The 15,913-nt window shown below is 32.1% G+C and overlaps 1 protein-coding gene across 6 annotated transcripts in view; it reads left to right on the top strand.

Annotated features, from left to right (window-relative positions):
• The window catches only part of LOC129750741 (homeobox protein PKNOX2-like), a 227,925-nt gene that overhangs the window by 97,506 nt on the left and 114,506 nt on the right, over positions 1 to 15,913 (top strand). For all 6 annotated transcript variants that reach the window (XM_055745760.1, XM_055745763.1, XM_055745764.1 and 3 more), the window contains exon 3: positions 381 to 399. The gene's annotated coding sequence lies outside the window, so the exon portion shown is untranslated. The remainder of the gene's footprint in view (positions 1 to 380; positions 400 to 15,913) is intronic.

Genomic DNA, 15,913 nt, shown 5'->3' with positions numbered 1-15,913 from the left:
ATCCCAAGACATTCGTCCGTTGGCATCTAATAGAATTAGGAGGGTGGCATTTTATGCATTCTTTCCTTTTACACCACGAAAGACGCTCAAATCACACTGGGTTCATAAATAATACCGACTTAATTATTTCCTTCGGTTAATGCATTCTCTCATGCCGTCGACTGGCAACGTTCCACGCAATCATTTGGGTAATTATGATTTTTTTATCTACATAAGAAGAACATCATTCATGAATCTCAAATTAGGAACCCCTTTCACTGCAGCAATGTTCAAATTCTCAAATAAACAGGAATCGATGTGCTCGAAATTTCAATAAACTTTGTTAAACTTAAAACCTATAAATTTAACTCATTATCTTTTTTTTCTCTATTTTATTTCAGATTCACTCCTTGAAATTTGGTAAGTTTTTACATTTTTTTTAAACCAGCCTAAGAAATAAGTCAAAGTCGAAACGTCTAACAAAAAATAACAAATTTTCGGTTCAGAATTTTGAAATTCGAAAAACCAAATAATTTTAAGTTGTTTTCTAATCAGTTACTTAAACACAAAACTTCTGAAAATAAAACTGACTTCAGAGATGAATTTGAACTTTGTTATTAAAACGCTCTTTACGCAACTTTTTGTTTATAATTCAGTGTTGTTAAGCTTAAAAAACCTCCAAACAAAAGTTCTAGTCCCAAACGATTTGGACCCCCAATTTGAACCGGAAGAGAAAAAAAACCTGACAGTAATGCTTGGTCAGCTGCCAGTCGGCAGAATATGTATTTGCAAAGTTTTTCGTACTTTTTCGTTCGTACTGTGGGTTACCACCCACACAATTATGAATGGTTTTACGGAAAAGCCGGTATCAGCTTGTTGAAGTATGAATTTCAACAACGAAGAATGGAAACTGAACAGGAAGAAGATGAAAAACCCCGTCGTCGTCGTCGTCGTCCTCCTCTTCAGTCAGTTTTATTTCTGTTATCTGTTTCGGTGTTTTTTAAGCTTCTTTTATAACATATTTATGCAAATTTCTTTATTTGTGTACGTAGGGATTTTTTGCCCTTGTTTTGGGTTGCGCTCCCCCGATTTTCTCCGCTAGTCGGTGTTCTGTTGTTCGCTTGATCCCTGACTGAGTTCTTTTTTTTTTTGTGAATGCTCTAGTCTAGATTCAACACTTTGCCACTGCGATGATGCTGCGAATAATCTGGGTAAAGAAAAATTGTGCGAAAAACTTCACTTTACTAGAGTGATGCGGTGAAGTAAGCTGCTTTGGTTGATGAAACGCGAAGAGAATCGTTGGGGATTTAGCTTTTGCAGCTAATTTACATTAAACTTTACATTAATAGTAAGGTATTTTGATTTATAACTTTCAAGAATAAGTCCAAAAAGTTACCAATTATTTGAAGAAGTTTAAAATAATAAAATGTGGGATTGAAAATTTCATTTTGAAGATTTTTTTTTATATTTTCTTAAATAAGAAAGTAGTTGGCTAGTACTTTTTAACCACAAGCATGACCATTTGAGGCATTGGTAAAAAATTTCCAAATATTTAGGAATTAAAGTTTCATCCCTAAAATCCTCCTCCCCCCTACGGCCATGGCTTGTGTATACTGAAGCCAATCAGAAACTTTTTTTCTGAAAATAATTACAATAATACAAATTGATGGCTTCGTGAGCCCTCCTGAAGTAAATACATTAGTCATAAATGAGAATTCGATAAATTGGTAAAAATTGTCAAAATTGTCAAAATTGTCAAAATTGTCAAAATTGTCAAAATGGTCAAAATTGTCAAAATTGTCAAAATTGTCAAAATTGTCAAAATTGTCAAAATTGTCAAAACTGTCAAAATTGTCAAAATTGTCAAAATTGTCAAAATTGTCAAAATTGTCAAAATTGTCAAAATTGTACAAATTGTCAAAATTGTCAAAATTGTCAAAATTGTCCAAATTGTCAAAATTGTCAAATATGTCAAAATTGTCAAAATTGTCCAAATTGTCAAAATTGTCAAAATTGTCAAAATTGTCAAAATTGTCAAAATTGTCAAAATTGTCAAAATTGTCAAAATTGTCAAAATTGTCAAAATTGTCAAAATTGTCAAAACTGTCAAAATTGTCAAAATTGTCAAAATTGTCAAATTTGCCAAAATTGTCAAAATTGTCAAAATTGACAAAATTGTCAAAATTGTCAAAATTATCAAAATTGTCAAAATTGTCAAAATTGTCAAAATTGTCAAAATTGTCAAAATTGTCAAAATTGTCAAAATTGTCCAAATTGTCCAAATTGTCAAAATTGTCAAAATTGTCAAAATTGTCAAAATTGTCAAAATTGTCAAAATTGTCAAAATTGTCAAAATTGTCAAAATTGTCAAAATTGTCAAAATTGTCAAAATTGTCAAAATTGTCAAAATTGTCAAAATTGTCAAAATTGTCAAAATTGTCAAAATTGTCAAAATTGTCAAAATTGTCAAAATTGCCAAAATTGCCAAAATTGCCAAAATTGTCAAAATTGTCAAAATTGTCAAAATTGTCAAAATTGTCAAAATTGTCAAAATTGTCAAAATTGTCAAAATTGTCAAAATTGTCAAAATTGTCCAAATTGTCAAAATTGTCAAAATTGTCAAAATTGTCAAAATTGTCAAAATTGTCAAAATTGTCAAAATTGTCAAAATTGTCAAAATTGTCAAAATTGTCAAAATTGTCAAAATTGTCAAAATTGTCAAAATTGTCAAAATTGTCAAAATTGTCAAAATTGTCAAAACTGTTAAAACTGTCAAATTGTCAAAATTGTCAAAATTGTCAAAATTGGCAAAATTGGCAAAATTGTCAAAATTGTCAAAATTGTCAAAATTGTCAAAATTGTCAAAATTGTCAAAATTGTCAAAATTGTCAAAATTGTCAAAATTGTCAAAATTGTCAAAATTGTAAAAATTGTCAAAATTGTCAAAATTGTCAAAATTGTCAAAATTGGCAAAATTGTCAAAATTGTCAAAATTGTCAAAATTGTCAAAATTGTCAAAATTGTCAAAATTGTCAAAATTGTCAAAATTGTCAAAATTGTCAAAATTGTCAAAATTGTCAAAATTGTCAAAATTGTCAAAATTGTCAAAATTGTCAAAATTGTCAAAATTGTCAAAATTGTCAAAATTGTCAAAATTGTCAAAATTGTCAAAATTGTCAACATTGTCAACATTGTCAAAATTGTCAAAATTGTCAAAATTGCCAAAATTGTCAAAATTGTCAAAATTGTCAAAATTGTCAAAATTGTCAAAATTGTCAAAATTGTCAAAATTGTCAAAATTGTCAAAATTGTCAAAATTGTCAAAATTGTCAAAATTGTCAAAATTGTCAAAATTGTCAAAATTGTCAAAATTGTCAACCTGTCAAAATTGTCAAAATTGTCAAAATTGTCAAAATTGTCAAAATTGTCAAAATTGTCAAAATTGTCAAAATTGTCAAAATTGTCAAAATTGTCAAAATTGTCAAAATTGTCAAAATTGTCAAAATTGTCAAAATTGTCAAAATTGTCAAAATTGTCAAAATTGTCAAAATTGTCAAAATTGTCAAAATTGTCAAAATTGTCAAAATTGTCAAAATTGTCAAAATTGTCAAAATTGTCAAAATTGTCAAAATTGTCAAAATTGTCAAAATTGTCAAAATTGTCAAAATTGTCAAAATTGTCAAAATTGTCAAAATTGTCAAAATTGTCAAAATTGTCGAAATTGTCAAAATTGTCAAAATATTAAAAATTGAAAAAAATTTAAAAACTGTTAAAAATGTCAAAATTATCAAAATTGTCAATATTGTAAAAATTGTAAAAATTATGAAAATTGTCAAAATTTGGAAAAAAATTAAAAATTGTAAAAAATTTAAAATGTAAAAATTTTCAAAATTGTTCAAATTTTAAAATTGTTAAACTTATAAATATAGTCAAAATTGTAAAAATTATCAAAATTGACAAAATTGGCAAAATTGGCAATATTTTCAAAATTATCAAAATTGTCCAAATTTTCAAAATTTGTTGAAATTATCGAAAAAGTCAAAATTTGTTTAGCTCTTTAAATAGTCAAGCTACATTTTTTTTAAATTTATGTTTACATTGTGTAGAAGTTAAATTGGAAAATGCTGCTCGCTCAGTAAAAATGATTTTAACTGTGCTAAAATCACATATTTTTTAAAAAGTCATGCTCGACTTTTCTTCTTTTCTTAATTGATACACACTGTAGGCCCATTCAAGATAAAAAAAAATCAATTCGACGACTGACGACGTGATCAAGTGGACCAAGTTGCCGTTTTCATCATCGGTAATTGAAAGAATCCATCAGCAAACAAACGAGAGTAATTAAACAAGTCACCTTTTTTGTTCCAGATTATTTCACCTAACTTTTAACTCTCCCCCTCTTAAAAATAAACTTTCTTGAATGGTTTTGGTTTTGATTATTCATTTTCACAATCCATAAATTTTTCCCCTTGAAAGGTTTACCAGAACACACCCAAGATGGAAATTTTTGATTTTCTGTTTCAGAGCTACACAAAAAAAGGGTTTTTAACTGGATGATAGAAATAAAAAAAACACTATCATACTTTGTCTACGTTCGATGAATCCTGAACGAGGCAATACCGGTTTGAGAAAAACAAAAAAAATATATATATTGCTCGAAATGAAATTTAAGATTTTCCAAGTTATCGGCGAGAAAACTTTCTTTCCCATTTTTGGTGTAAAGATGCGCGAAAAGAGGGGGCTCCAGAGAGCAACGGCAACGAGTGAGGGGTTATGTTTTGCTTTCGTTTTCAGCACGCTTCAACACCCTCGGCCGAGAGCAGCCAGAAAACGGGCCAAAGTTTTGCCGTTTTCGAGTTGGAGTTTTTCTTGGTTCAGTGCAAAATTCAAATTCAAATCGTTCGTAAATAATTAAATACGAAAAACCCCCAGGCAAAACGATGCAGCAGCAGCACAGCACAGAGGTGAAGACAGCAGCAGCAGATTTGGTGCGGCGTTGATATCTGTTAGGATTTCTTTTTTACTCTTTCGGGTGCTATTCGTGAGCAGGAATAATTCGGCTGCTTTCTTCAACTATTTCAAAAGAAACGAAAATTGGATACAAACGATGTTAAGGGTTTGGAAATGGAAGGGCGTGGAGAGAATGTTTTCTCACAAAGCTTTGTATCTACTATTTGCCTGGCAGTAGGTTTTGTCTATGGAGCCACTTGAATATTTGGTTGAACTATGAGTTTTATTTAACACAATCTTTCTGTAAAATGAAAATTTTAAAAAATCATTCGATAATAAAAATAAAGTTTGACATTATCCAAACATGTTAGACTTGTTAAACCTGTGTTCCCATAAGGTGCTCCATAGGGAAGTCAGATGGGACCAGTCGTTTTCAATACATTTTTCAATGACTTTGGAAGTCTGTCAAACTCTCTTTAAAAATAAAGAAACCTAAAAACCGACACGCCCTTCTGCACTATTTCATTCGAAAGTTGTTGCTTTCTTTTTGCTGTTATTTTACCCCGAAAAAACTTCTCTTGTGTTGGGATAGAGACGATTTCGGTTGGATGATTTTGTCAAAGCAAGTGAATCGGAGCAACCGGCAACCTGGAGAATCCCCGGAGGAAATCTTCGATTGCGTCGTCCCTTTCCTCCAGCTAGCATAAACATGTCCCGAAGACATCATCGACAACGTCAAAGACGACTTAAACGAGTAGTTTAGAATTTTTGGGGTGAGGTTTTAAATTTCTGCTGTTGCCAAAAATTGTCGACGAGGACAACAGCATTGTTGTTTTTTGTGTTCGACTGTTCTGTTTCATCAGCTAGAAAGTGTGAACGTGTGTTGTATTTTTTTTCTACCAGTGATTGTTTTCATTTTCATTCCGGTTTTTTATTAGTATGCATACCAAATTTAGCATTTTGGAGCATATTGTTGAGCACAGCGGTGCTCTCGATTCTTTTTTTTGAGTTTTTTTTAAAGTTTGTTAAAGACAACATTGAGATGTGTTCGTTTCACATTCAACCGAAACATTGACAACAATTTTGACAATTTTGACAACTTTGACAATTTTGACAATTTTGACAATTTTGACAATTTTGAAAATTTTGAAAATTTTGAAAATTTTGACAATTTCGACAATTTTGACAATTTTGACAATTTTGACAATTTTGACAATTTTGACAATTTTGACAATTTTGACAATTTTGACAATTTTGACAATTTTGACAATTTTGACAATTTTGACAATTTTGACAATTTTGACAATTTTGACAATTTTGACAATTTTGACAATTTTGACAATTTTGACAATTTTGACAATTTTGACAATTTTGACAATTTTGACAATTTTGACAATTTTGACAATTTTGACAATTTTGACAATTTTGACAATTTTGACAATTTTGACAATTTTGACAATTTTGACAATTTTGACAATTTTGACAATTTTGACAATTTTGACAATTTTGACAATTTTGACAATTTTGACAATTTTGACAATTTTGACAATTTTGACAATTTTGACAATTTTGACAATTTTGACAATTTTGACAATTTTGACAATTTTGACAATTTTGACAATTTTGACAATTTTGACAATTTTGACAGTTCTGACAATGTTGACAATGTTGACAATTTTGACAATTTTGACAATTTGGACAATTTCGATAATTTTGAAAATTTTGACAATTTTGACAATTTTGACAATTTTGAAAATTTTGACAATTTTGACAATTTTGACAATTTTGACAATTTTGACAATTTTGACAATTTTGACAATTTTGACAATTTTGAGAATTTTGACAATTTTGACAATTTTGACAATTTTGACAATTTTGACAATTTTGACAATTTTGACAATTTTGACAATTTTGACAAATTTGACAATTTTGACAATTTTGACAATTTTGACAATTTTGACAATTTTGACAATTTTGACAATTTTGACAATTTTGACAATTTTGACAATTTTGACAATTTTGACAATTTTGACAATTTTGACAATTTTGACAATTTTGACAATTTTGACAATTTTGACAATTTTGACAATTTTGACAATTTTGACAATTTTGACAATTTTGACAGTTTTGACAATGTTGACAATGTTGACAATTTTGACAATTTTGACAATTTTGACAATTTTGACAATTTTGACAATTTTGACAATTTTGACAATTTCGACAATTTTGACAATTTTGACAATTTTGACAATTTTGACAATTTTGACAATTTTGACTATTTTGACAATTTAGAAAAATTTGAAAAATTTTGACAATTTTGACAATTTTGACAATTTTGACAATTTTGACAATTTTGACAATTTTGACAATTTTGACAATTTTGACAATTCTGTAGATTTTGTCAATTTTGACAATTTTGACAATTTTAACAATTTTGACAATTTTGACAATTTTGACAATTTTGACAATTTTGACAATTTTGACAATTTTGACTATTTTGACAATTTAGAAAAATTTGAAAAATTTTGACAATTTTGACAATTTTGACAATTTTGACAATTTTGACAATTTTGACAATTTTGACAATTTTGACAATTTTGACAATTTTGACAATTTTGACAATTTTGACAATTTTGACAATTTTGACAATTCTGACTGTTTTGACAATTTTGACAATTCTGTAGATTTTGTCAATTTTGACAATTTTGACAATTTTGACAATTTTGACAATTTTGACAATTGCGACAGTTTTACTATTCACTCTGAATCCAATGTAAATTTATTTTGGGTTTAATCTTGCAGGAGAGTTGAATTTGAACACATATAAAATTTTTTCCAAGGTTTAAATTAACAAGAGTGAGAACTTACTTCTCAAAACTTTAAGCTCTCCTCGAAGCGCAATGAGGTTTTGGTGGGACTTTAATTAAGTAAGGAAAAGCCTAACAGTTTCTTACTAATCTGGTAAACTCCTAGGGAAAATAAAAGCTGCGAAGAAAAAAGGGCTCCAATGTCGTTGGATTTTGAATGAAATTAATTTTATGTAAACATGAAGCTTGCTTTTTTCTGAGGGGAGGTCGGGACCGAAAGATGATGAGCGGAAATTGGCGAGACGAGGCATGGGTATTACAATATTACAATGTGGCTTAAGACACAGCTGACTGGTGCTTGGCTTCTGGAGAAACCTTTCAGATTTTTGGGATTTTAAGTAGTGGGTCGGCAATGTAGTGGACTGGGGAGGTTGGGGGTGGATAAGAAGTCATGTTTAAATTTAGTTCGTTCAGTTGTTGTGTTTAATTTAGCGAACCTTTTCCGAAAAGATATTGAAGAAGTTGAAGGTATACGACGAGCGAGGATGAGAACACACAGTGCATTTACATAAATGTGTTTCCCAGGGTAAAATGTTTAGCCAAATCTTGCCGCTGCTACGGGAACTGGGAAAACTCCCAGAGGAGTCCAAAACTCAAGGATCCAAGCAAGCCAAGAAGGCAAAGGATCTAAATTACTCGGATCTAAAGTTGCTTCTGCTCATTGATGAGGAGCATCCTAGCAGTCGGGTATCGGTATTCGTAAAATGGAAATTTGTTTAGTTTTGCTTTTTCCAAGCAGCAACTTTTTCATTATGAGTACAACAGCCGGCCTACTTGGGTTGGATTGAAACTGCAAAAGCCGCCCGCCCACTTGGGTATCCTTTTTTTTATTGGATGGGACGGGTCCAGTGGATTGTTGTTTTGTGTTGTATGCCATCAACAAAATACACAAAGCAGGCTAATTGTCAATTTGGATCGACCGGCATTTGGATGGTCCAAAACAGAGAGTTGTACCGTGGTTGAATTAAAAGGAATCTTTCGATTGCTTTGATTCATTCGATTGCTTTGATTCAGAGAGTTGTATTAAAATTTCCTCCGTCCTCTCCTCACAAGCAAGTGACTCAGCCTCCCTGTGGAGTAGAATGGCAACCACTATTGGCTTGGCTGGTGGAATTCAGTGAAAAACTAAAACTCAGCATGGCGTCCACTTATTTTCCCATAGTTTATGTCGTGCTAGAGTGGAAAGAATTTCCTCCCTGCCTGTTTTGGGTCAAATTTTTTTTTCTCCCTTTTTCAGAGCAATGATATTCCAACTTCTCAGGCGTCCTGTTGTGAGGGAGTTTGTGAATTGATGCAAATTAGAATATCGATGTACTTTGCACACAAATGACCGATTATTGCTGTTGGTTTGTTTGTTTGAAGAAATGTTTTCAACGAAATTGTCTTTGTTTTCAAAATTAGTATTTTGGAAGTAATGATTTTTGATGTTTTGCTGATTGAATCCATAATTACTTCGATTTTTCTGAATCAAAGCAATCGAAAGATTCTTTTTAACTACCGTGGTTTAATCAAAATGAATCTTTCGATTGCTTTGATTCATGAATCAACCATAAGCACTTAAACATAGCCCTTAATCAACACTATATTCCCATGTATAACTCTGAATTAATGCTTGTTTCGCACTATACGCGTATATAATGCAGATTTAATGCTAAAAAGGCGAAATAGCGGGCTGAATAAATACTATCACGACTTAGCCTTTAATAAGCATTACAAATGCTGAACTAGAGCACCATCGAAACGTCATTTTTCGCCAGCCGTATAAAAGCATTAACAATGCATACTTAGAACACCTTTTAATTTTTTAATTATTTGATCATGATTGATGTGAAACGGAAATTCAAAATAGAGAATTATTCTTCGATTTATTAAAATGAACAAAAATTAAAAAATAAAATCATTATCTACAACATCAATCAATCTGTTGAATGAAGGATTATGTTTGCTTAATGAAGGGTTCTATGAAATGAGAAGTGATTATAATTGAATTATGAATTACTTTTAATGAGTCTCGAACCGAGGATCCCGCAGCAGCCTTTATCTTTCCTTGCGCCTTTACTATTTCGACCACTCTTGATGCTGATAAGGGGGGTGAAAAAACCCGTACTTGAAGTATTGTTCGGGTCACACAACTTCATAGACAATGTATGCATGAGAAGGTTTGGAAATGTATTGGACAATTTTGGGAGAAGACAACTGCAACTGCCTGCTCTGTTTGTTTTCGTTTGCTGTCTTGCTTACTCACACGCAGTAAATGAGAAAATCACTCTTGTTTACATTCGAGGGTTTGACGTTTCTACGCTTTATAAAAGCTTTATATAAGCATTAAGGGGGGGGTAGGGTCTAACACTTTCAAAATATCGAAAAAATTACTAAATGTTCTTTTAACAATGCTTTGTATAATGCAAAAAAATTGAATACATTTGATTGAACGATAGCTCTAGAAAAAAATCGTGAAAATGGTGATTTTTTTTACCCGTTAGACCCTACCCCCCCCCCCCCCCCTTAACAGGAAGCTCTAGTGCTACAGTCTTAATGCTTGTTAACTTTATATAGTAGCTCTATATGTGCATACAAGGACTATAAAAATCGCTCACTCCTCGAAACGCACACGAAAATGCTTCGCCGCCGGCTCGCTATTCGTTTGTGTTCAATACAATCACGAACAGCAACAAAAACGATTCTACGACGGCAGTTTCTATGCTGCTCGTATTAAAAAATGTTCATGAGCGAGTCTGAGAAACGGGATCACGAGAGACTCGAATTTGCTTCATGAGAATTTTGATACCGAGCTTGCTGTCTGTTTAGGGAAGGAAGTACGCCAGTTCAGAAGAAAAAAGTAGGAAGAAAAAAAAGAAAAAGGAATCTTTCGGCTCGTCCTTCTCAGAGACAAACCGTCCGTACCGTCCGGGCACCGATCGTTTAAAGATTGACTTGGCCTACACAAGTGCACACTGTTGCTGTTGATGTTATTGATGTTCTTTCAAGCTCGTTGCTTTAAAAAATTACGCACGTTCTTTGTAGGAAGCAATAATAACAGCACTAGCAAGAAGCAACACGATTCTTTTGGCTCGGCATATTTGCCTGAAAAGAATAATAACATCACTAAAATGGATTGGATGTGCCGGCCGTATGCACACTGTTTTTCTTATTTTCCATTCCTTTTGGCCAACGCGTGTTTACAGCCAACACGGCTTGGCGTCATCTTTGTTGCTGTTGGTGTTTGTTCAAGCTCAAAGCAAAGGGACGAACATTTTTCCACGGGAAAGAATAATACCATTACTAACACGGCTCATGAGCGGGTTGGTAAACAGTTTCATGAATCGGCTCGCTGCTACGCAATCGTTGGGTTGATGCTAGATTTTGTGTGCGAAGAAGGAAGCAAGGCAAAAAGGAATCAGGAGCCTTGGTCGTGTTTTCGTCTTGGTCGGGCTTCATTCGTGAGAACAGGAGATTCCCACTCACACCTCATTCGCGTTCCAGGGCATTTTTATGAGAAAAAATCGGAGCGATGCAGGCTCCGTCGCTCGTTTGAGTGAGTTTTTCAATCCTTGTGTGCATATAGTGCTACCATTAGTGCTAATTTTTGTTATTGTTTCTTTGCATTAATAATGCTTATATAAAACTAAAAAGCATTATGAATGTTGATTAAATGCTAACTTGCATTAGAAATGTTGATTTAATGCTGATTAACGGTTATGGCTTAATGCTTATGGTTACTTGGGCAGTTGAATCATTCAACCAAGTAGGCTCATAACACAATAGAGTCTATTTTTCTTTAAACTTAATTCACATAAAGTCGGTGACTAAAATTAATTACCAAAGACAATTTTCACCATCTTTTGAAAAACTAAAAAAAAATGAAAAATGTGATGTTTTATACAATAAATTACACTGAGAAAACTATTTATCCTGAGCACGTCTACATCATCACTTTTCCAGCAAGGGAATTTCTCTTCTTCTTCCATGGCGACCGTAACAAAAGCATGCCGGCTCGATGCTGAACATGCTGACAAGTTTCACCGGCACGTTAAATTGTCAAAATTGTTCAAATTGTTCAAATTGTCAAAATTGTCAAAATTGTCAAAATTGTCAAAATTGTCAAAATTGTCAAAATTGTCAAAATTGTCAAAATTGTCAAAAATGTCAAAATTGTCAAAATTGTCAAAATTGTCAAAATTGTCAAAATTGTCAAAATTGTCAAAATTGTCAAAATTGTCAAAATTGTCAAAATTGTCAAAATTGTCAAAATTGTCAAAATTGTCAAAATTGTCAAAATTGTCAAAATTGTCAAAATTGTCAAAATTGTCAAAATTGTCAAAATTGTCAAAATTGTCAAAATTGTCAAAATTGTCAAAATTGTCAAAATTGTCAAAATTGTCAAAATTGTCAAAATTGTCAAAATTGTCAAAATTGTCAAAATTGTCAAAATTGTCAAAATTGTCAAAATTGTGAAAATTGTGAAAATTGTGAAAATGGTCAAAATTGTCAAAATTGTCAAAATTGTCAAAATTGTCAGAATTGTCAAAATTGTCAAAATTGTCAAAATTGTCAAAATTGTCAAAATTGTCAAAATTGTCAAAATTGTCAAAATTGTCAAAATTGTCAAAATTGTCAAAATTGTCAAAATTGTCAAAATTGTCAAAATTGTCAAAATTGTCAAAATTGTCAAAACTGTCAAAATTGTCAAAATTGTCAAAATTGTCAAAATTGTCAAAATTGTCAAAATTGTCAAAATTGTCAAAATTGTCAAAATTGTCAAAATTGTCAAAATTGTCAAAATTGTCAAAATTGTCAAAATTGTCAAAATTGTCAAAATTGTCAAAATTGTCAAAATTGTCAAAATTGTCAAAATTGTCAAAATTGTCAAAATTGTCAAAATTGTCAAAATTGTCAAAATTGTCAAAATTGTCAAAATTGTCAAAATTGTCAAAATTGTCAAAATTGTCAAAATTGTCAAAATTGTCAAAATTGTCAAAATTGTCAAAATTGTCAAAATTGTCAAAATTGTCAAAATTGTCAAAATTGTCAAAATTGTCAAAATTGTCAAAATTGTCAAAATTGTCAAAATTGTCAAAATTGTCAAAATTGTCAAAATTGTCAAAATTGTCAAAATTGTCAAAATTGTCAAAATTGTCAAAATTGTCAAAATTGTCAAAATTGTCAAAATTGTCAAAATTGTCAAAATTGTCAAAATTGTCAAAATTGTCAAAATTGTCAAAATTGTCAAAATTGTCAAAATTGTCAAAATTGTCAAAATTGTCAAAATTGTCAAAATTGTCGAAATTGTCAAAATTGTCAAAATTGTCAAAATTGTCAAAATTGTCAAAATTGTCAAAATTGTCAAAATTGTCAAAATTGTCAAAATTGTCAAAATTGTCAAAATTGTCAAAATTGTCAAAATTGTCAAAATTGTCAAAATTGTCAAAATTGTCAAAATTTTCAAAATTTTCAAAATTGTCAAAATTGCCAAAATTGTCAAAATTGTCAAAATTGTCAAAATTGTCAGAATTCACAAAATTGACAGAATTGTCGAAATTGCTAAAATTTCAAAATTGTTCAAATTGTCAAAATTGTCAAAATTGTCAAAATTGTCAGAAAATTTTCGCAAACCTCAAAAAGGAACGAGACAGCTACAGGAGGCAGATCGAAATTTCCAACACCGATTCAAGTGTTTGCTAACTACCCATCAAAAAGAAGTCACTTTTGATTTGAGTCATTAGGAAACCCGCTCGCTTCATGTTTCCATCCACGAATTCTGCCGATGATGACTTCTGCTGTCATTGAAAGTTTTCCTCAAACAGAAGAGCTTGACGTCTCTTGAGATTTCTTCTTGTCCGTGGATTCAACTTCAAAAAAACAACTCTCAGCACGCCTACTTTGAATGGCGTTTGTGACGAAAGGCGGGAGTTTTGTGGAGTTTGTCTCGTTTTGTTGCTACTGTTGGCGATAATAGGAAATGCAAACAACAACAACAACCACAACACCAGAAGCCACTCTTGACTTCTTCGTTTCTGCTGATTTAAAGTGTATCCAGGGACCAGAAGCAATGATAAATAGGGTTGTCTAGGCTCCTTGAAGCGTTTCGAAGCGGGTCGAACGAAAGTGTTAATATATTCGGGAAAAACCGACTCTATTATCGGGCGCTGTCTGCCGCGTTTTATCCATTCACTCACATCCCCCCTCATTCCAAAAACACTCTCACATACTTTAACGAACACATTATTGATTTTAAATTAAGCGTTTGTTAGGGTGATTCGAATTCTGATCAGCTTGGAATCGAATTTGCAGCTGACTGACAGGTCAAACGATAAAATATCATAAATTCAGTTAAAAGCTAAATCACCCAACGATTGGTGAAACTTGAGTCAAACAGTAAAAGGTTTTGAGTTGCGTTTAATCTTAACAGCTCTGAACCACCTTAGGGAACATTTTAAGCGATAAATATGTGTACACATCATTACCACATCTCGAAACAGTCAATGGCGACAAATCGTTCGTGTTTTAAAACATTGTTGAAGTCAGGCATGCATGCAGACAGACAGGCGATTGGGATTCATGATTTGTGGGAAATCAGCGTTACCTTAATTTGAGAGCAAACATTGCCTCTTTTTTTAAAGAAAAAAAGACAAACAACGCGAGAAATTTCAAAACCTTACTAGGCAATGAATGATCTGTAGATTGCTACAAAATGGATAGCAACACAATTTAATATTGAAACACTTCGAAAAGAAATTTCCTCTAGTATGTAAAACTCTCGTGAAACGGCATTTTTTACAGAACTCCTCAGAAACGGCTTCACCGATTATAACGAAATTATCTTTAGAATTTTCTTAAGATTTGAATCTTATCTATATTTTCTAATCTTAAGTGATAAGCATTTTAAAAAAACTTATTTAGAATTTTGAAACAAGAAATTCACCCGGTAAATAACGGATTACTCACGCATCACTCTTGAGGGGATCTCGAGAGTCGTCGAAACTCAAACGCTCCATCACCAGCTAGTCAGTCAGGCAAAGAAAAGGGCGTCTCGACAACCGCGTCACGATTTTCAATATTGTTTTTGCTGTTGCTACCGTGTGGGTAGTAAGTAATCTGAAGAGTTTTCAACTAAACGCCTCCGGGTAAACAGACAGACTCGATTCCGGGCTTTCTTTGGGGCCAGACTTTTTGTCCCAACCAAACAACCAACTCCAGGGATGAGTGACTGGTTTTTGTTTTATTTTTGCCTTTGGATCGAGGTGAAGCGCAGCGGAAAAGTGACGAAATCCGCACGTAGAACGTGTTCTGCATGTTTACTATCGTTAATAGTTTTCAAAATCATGGCGCTTCTCTACGCTGGTTGTGGAAATGGATGGAGATGGGAAGCTTTCTGAGCTTAGGTGACTGTTTTTTTTATTATTCTGAAGCTTTGTCAAGCTGGAACGTGACGTCAAATAGTTCAAAGAAACATCCCAACTCAAATGCATCTCTAAAATAGTCTTGAAAATGAAAAGGTTTTAAAATATCTCAATCAAGCCAAACAACAGACTTCGGAAAAAAGAACTTTCGATGAACTCTCGGTGATTGTCACAACTCAAAGAAATATACATGGATTTCGGTATTTAAAACTCGAATAAAGAATTTGAAAAACAAAGTCCCATATTAGTCCCAGTAATTTGTCAGCAAAATAAAAATTTCATTTTGCCCCGATTTTCTTTGGTTCTTCCTTAAGCGATTTTTGAAGGTAAAAGAATCAAAACTTTGAGCGGAAGAGAATTCAAGTAGGCATTGACCTTATAAGACCCAAAAATTTTTTGCTTCGTGAGAAAAAATTTTGTTTAAGTGAAGAAAGGCAAATCGAAATCAAATTCAAGTGAAAAAGGCGAAGGTGAATTCAATCGTAGAAAATGCATTGGCAAATTGAAAAAATTACCACGAAGACTCATACACTGGAAAATATGGGATGAGAAAAGCAAATGGCTTTCAGAAAATTGGATTGCAACTGGTTCCGGAATCAAATCAGCCTCAACTTTTTCCGTTTCAATCCTAGCTCATGGATCCGGACTCGAGGAAGAGGTTTGCATTCGATGACAATTATAATTTATTGGTGGATCCAACCATATTTTACTGTGTAA

This window comes from Uranotaenia lowii, chromosome 3 (genome assembly GCF_029784155.1).
Source record: "Uranotaenia lowii strain MFRU-FL chromosome 3, ASM2978415v1, whole genome shotgun sequence".
NCBI lineage: Eukaryota > Metazoa > Arthropoda > Insecta > Diptera > Culicidae > Uranotaenia > Uranotaenia lowii.
The sequence above is the reverse complement of the archived record's forward strand: the minus strand, read 5'-3'. Positions and strand labels throughout refer to the sequence as shown.